We start from the raw sequence: 5,643 nt of genomic DNA on the forward strand, positions 1-5,643 counted from the left end.
CTCTCTCTCTCTCTCTCTCTCTCTCTCTCTCTCTCTCTCTCTCTCTCTCTCTTTCTCTCTCCCTCTTCCTCTCACTGTCATTTCCATAAATCTCACACATGCTCGTCTTTACACACACACATACAGTATGCACACTCATACACATACATACACACACACACACGCAAACCTACAAATAAACACACAAAAAACACTCAAACACACATATGTACTGTACATGCACACACACAAACACACACACACACACACACACACATGCAAACACACTTTCACAAATACACACGTACACATGCACACAGATTATACTAATGGCTGCAGTGTGCAGTCATCCATATACAGTATACCGCAACCGACTATGGCACATAACTCAGAGGCAGTCAATTGAGTGGATAAAGCCCTGGGAGACCTCCGAGACGAAAAACACTCTGAAGATTTACGTCTGTTGATTACTGCATATGAGGGCCAAGGAAAGTGTGTGTCTAGTGAAGGTCAGTTTCCACGCCTCCAAAGCCTTTTTTCTGAGAGAGAGTGAGTCTTATATTATTTAGTTGGGATTTCTTTACTTGAACCTTGAACGGACCCTTGCAGTAAGGTTGTCAGGGGGAATGACAGCAATACCTTTACTTTTTCCGTTAAAAATTGAAAGGGGTGACTCTAGCTAACCTCTGAGAGGAATTGTAAGAGACACTCCCCTGAAATATGTCCAGTCTCCAAGATGGGTTCAACCAAGAGACATGAAAGTCACAAACTTTTTTGTTTAGCACAGAAGCGGAAGTTAAAAAAAGGTCGAGAGCAACAGATTGATGAAATCCGCGACTACACATCCACAGTCTGGAGTCTCCAACACACATTTTTATTTGACGAGAAACACATTAGTGTTGTCAGCTGCCATCCCAAATGCACCATCAGCCAACCTGGGCCTTGGGGAGTAAAGGGTTAATGTTTGCTGAGTGTAATCTCCGGTCCCAGACGGGCTGAATTAGTGGCATGGGCTCTGCTTCCCCGCTCATCTGCTTTCAAACTGTCTTTATGAGCTTGTGCCCGATGTGTTATCTGTGGCGACGGCCAGCTCATTAAGTGAAAATTAACCTTTCTCATTTGGCGTGTGTCGACCGATAGGCACATTCATCCTGTATTCACTGCAAAGAGGTGCAAGTTTCTCTCTCCTGAGAAAGTTAGAGAAGGCACTGTACTGTACCGAAAGCATATTTCTCTCTCTATCTCTCTCTCTCTATCTCTTTTACACACATACTGTACACACACACACACACACACACAGTTGGGTTCATGATGTAAATGGGAACAAAACAATGGCAGTTAAAAAGTTTTGCCAAACTGAAAGTTTCCGCTCAAACAAATCAAAGGTGTAGCTGCACACGATCACTGCAATTACACGTGGTGTCTATTCTGCATCCGTAAACGAAACATAAAGTTTGCACATTATGGTATCAACTCTCATTATCTCAGTGTTTATTGTTGAGGCCTGTCATGAGGCACATGAAATCCAACTTCATCTTTAATTTGGGTGGAGCTGACGACTATTCCAGACTATTTGATCCACCATAACAACAGAACAGTATGCTGCTCCCAAAACTCCAAGTCAGATTGCTTCTCATACTCCACCTGGGTATTCATCTACTTTAGATGTGGATACATTTAAAGGTATACTATGCAACGTTTTTCAGTTAATCAATTCGTTCCATACTGTTATATATGATTAAATGAGTCATTACCGGTCGAACGGTGTTTTTTTCGGCCGCCCTAGTGGGCTGTACCGGTAGAACCCACACTTGCAACTTCAGGAGACTTCGGGCACACACCCATGCTCTACTCCAGGAAGTGTCATGTAAAGTCTCGTGAAAAGGCACGGCAGACTGACCGATTGAGGAGTTTTGTAAAATATACATGCTAAAGCTGTAGGGGAAGCTCTGCCGAGAAATATGCAAGCATGAAACGAGCGAAACCGGCGATGAAATCGCCAATCCTGCATAGTATACCTTTAAAGGAATAGTTCGGAATTTTGGACACAGGACCTCATTTCCAACTTTGCAGAGGTGATATACAGTAGGTAGGTGGAGACAGTTTTCAGCGCATTTAACCCCTTCCTTAAGTTGCAGCGTTCCCCTTTGCTAACGCTGGTTCTCCCAGGTAAAAAAAAAGTATACTTAAGTAGTATTTTCTTGCCATATACTTATTGTACTTTTAGCATGCTATAGAAGAGCATACTTAATTGTGTTATTTTGGAACAACTATTAGTGTATTAAGTGCACTTAAAGATATTCTTTAAGACATCTTAATTATACATTAAATGCACTATTTTGTGTTAAAATGGAACAACTAAAAGTATATTTATCATACTTAAATCATATCTCAGTTTAAGTACATTTAAAATGTCATTAAATCTGCAAATTAGCATACTTAAAGATATTCTTAAATACAGCTTAATTATAAATTAAATGCACTATTTTGTGTTAAAATGGAACAACTAAAAGTATATTTATTATACTTAAATCATATTTCAGTTTGAGTACATTTAAAATGTCATTAAATCTGCAAATTAGCATACACATTAGTGTATTTCTGTTGTCTCAAAATACTGCTACAATACAACCTCGTTCTTTTTCAACATGTTTTTATTAACACTTGGAGACACACTTAAAACATACCAAAAATACTCTTAATCCAGTATTTATGAGCATATCTTAATCCAGTATTTATCATATATTAATGAGTGCATTCACAATATTCTTTAAAACTAGGCTCCTTAAATGGAAAAAAAAGGGCAAACAAATACATTATCAAAAATACTGGTTTCCAGCTGGCTAACAATTCAGCCACATGAAGTAAAATGAAGTATAAACAAAAGCTAAAATAAATAACATGTCTTGTTAATCTAATACCAATGCTAATGAGGGATCGGTTTAAGGTCCTTCAGTCATAATACCATGTCTTCACTGCCAGTGTCACTGGTAGTGCGTGGTGAGTCGCTTTGGCTGGAGGAAATAGATGAATCTGCCATGTTGTTTATGACTGCTTTCAGTGATGACACCATCTGGCAGCTCTAAAACAAGGATGCAATATAAAAAGGGTCAGTATCACATTATGATACAAAGAATAATTATCACATTGTGTCAGAAAATAAAACATATACAGCGAGGATAATAAGTATTTGAACCCATGCTAAAGTTGACTAAGGAATATTTTTTTAAATTGATCTTAATGCCTTTAGTAAAAAAAAAAGGACACCAATTGTCTTTGTGAATGTAATGGATCGTAAATAAATAAATGTTCTTCCTTAAAATACAGGAGTCATAAGTATTTGCACCCCTATGTTAAATTCCCATAGAGGCAGGAAGATTTCTATTTTTAAAAGCCACTTATTTCATGGATCCAGGATAATAAGCATTCTGATAAAGTCTCCTCAGCCTTTGGAATTAAAAAAGCCCCAAATCACATACCCTTCACCATACCTAGAGGCTGGTATGAGTTTTTTTTTTCAGTTAGCCTATTAGCTGGTTTGATTTGCATTGAGCTCAATGAGCATCAAACCAGCTAATAACTGAAAAAAAACACCATGCCAATCTCTAGGTATGGTGAAGGGTATGTGATGATGAGGGGCTGTTTTAATTTCGTAAGTCATGGTTGAGGTCAGGACTCTGTGCAGGCCGGTTAAGTTCATCCACACTAAATTCTATCATCCATGTCTTTATGGACCTTGTTTTGCACACTGATGCACAGTCATGTTGGAACAGAAAGATTTTGGACAATTCCATGCTCCCAACTTTGTGGGAACAGTTTTGGGGATGGCCCCTTTCTGTTCCAACATGACTGTGCACCAGTGCACAAAGCAAGATCCGCAAAGACATGGATGACAGTTTAGTGTTGACTGGCCTGCACAGTCCTGACCTCAACCCAATAAAACACCTTTGGGATGAATTAGAGCAGAGACTGAGGGCCCGTCTCCTCGTCCAACATCAATGTGTAACCTCACCAATGCGCAACATCACCAATGCGCTTCTGGAAGAATGGTCAAAAATGCCTATAAACACACTCCTAAACCTTGTAGAAAGCCTTCTCAGAAGACTTGAAGTTGCTATAGCTGCAAAGGGTGGACCAACATCATATTAAACCCTATGAATTAAGAATAGGATGTCTATTGACATCACTATACTTTTGGCAATATAGTATACACCGATGCAAGCTCTGTAGTGCTTCATCAGTGAAAAATACTGTCCATCTCCACAGCTTATTTTATGTGTTTTCATGCAGAAAAGAAGTCTGAGGTCAATTTTCGCCGAAGTTACACTGTTTTTTGGATATTCATTTGCACTTACCAGGTATTCCTTTATGAGTTTATCGGGGTCTTCAAGTACACAACAAGTGCTTTCAGGTGGCAAACTCTCAACGAGCCAATGATAGGATTCTGCAAAACAGGGAAATATAACTGAACACTACTTTACTTACACTTACAAATTAAGCATCTTAATGTTTACAATGCCTTTCTGTGCAACCCCTCAACGTTAACTTGGATTGGATTTTTTGGAACACATTGATTTTTAGTTGGCAGGTGCATGGTACGGCCTGTAGCTCATGGCCTAATATTGGTTTTCAAAGTGTGAGGCACAAAACTACTTCTCACTAACCCAATCCATGGCAGCCATGATCTCCTTAATCTTATGTCCTGTTTCTCCTCCCTTCCTATGGCACTCAGCAGACAGCCTGGAGCAGATGATGTCAAGTTCTGGCATAAACTTGGACTTCAGTTGCACAACGCGTGTGAAATTCTGCACATATCTTGAATCATACGAGGGTAGAGGAGACAGAAAGAATGTACAAAACAACCTAGAAAGAATAACAATTAACATACAGAAAATATTAATCTGTGTCATGGTATGTCTTGAATACAATAGTTAAGTGTGTTCTCAAATTCAAACAAATTGTGAATACAAATAACATTCCTTTAAAAACAGCCCTTAAACATGCAATGTACATTTTTGTGACTCAAACGACAGTTTAATGTAGTCAGACTAACAGGTTTTTGGACTGTTTTGTTGGCATGATATCTGCTTAAGTGACTATGAAGAGCATTCCATGCTTTTAATGAGAATATGCACATAGGTATGGGTGTCTACAACCAAAGTAACCATGAGCTAACCTGATGCTTCTGTAAGAATGCTTCTGCACTCTGCGCTGCCACATCTGTGGAGAAAGAAAGCATATCAAACTCAACAAATTTACACCATGTAAAACTATAATAGTATTAGATTACTGAATCATTTTAGAACTATGAAGAAAACGTTTAATTACATTGAGGCCTGTTTGTGATTAACTAATCACTCAATCATTTAAAGTAGGCAGCCTCTCCCATGATCATGAAAAACTTCTAATTATTTAATTACCAAATATTTGGTTGTCAACAAAGCTTTTCAATGGCAAACTGCAATTTGCTTTACTCTTTTAACTGATATATAAGTCAAATGAGAGCCAATAGCCTACAATAATGCTGACATCATACAAAAATAATGAAGTCTAATGGTTGTGTAACGTTACAGAGACTAGGCAAGATGGTGCAGTTTGCTACACTAACATTAAAATAATTCAAATGTTTCTGGACGAACTTGAGTCTGTACCAATGCAAATTGT

At 38.4% G+C, this 5,643-nt stretch overlaps 1 long non-coding RNA gene across 1 annotated transcript; it reads right to left on the reverse strand.

Moving 5' to 3' along the window:
- Window positions 1-2,855: 2,855 nt before the first annotated feature.
- LOC134089651 (uncharacterized) lies at window positions 2,856-4,803 on the reverse strand. The gene is made up of 3 exons (XR_009940099.1): window positions 4,644-4,803; window positions 4,335-4,423; window positions 2,856-3,061 (listed from the first exon to the last, which is right to left on the reverse strand). It is a non-coding gene; the product is annotated as an uncharacterized LOC134089651 (long non-coding RNA).
- Window positions 4,804-5,643: the final 840 nt, after the last annotated feature.

This window comes from Sardina pilchardus, chromosome 8 (genome assembly GCF_963854185.1).
Source record: "Sardina pilchardus chromosome 8, fSarPil1.1, whole genome shotgun sequence".
Lineage (NCBI taxonomy): Eukaryota > Metazoa > Chordata > Actinopteri > Clupeiformes > Clupeidae > Sardina > Sardina pilchardus.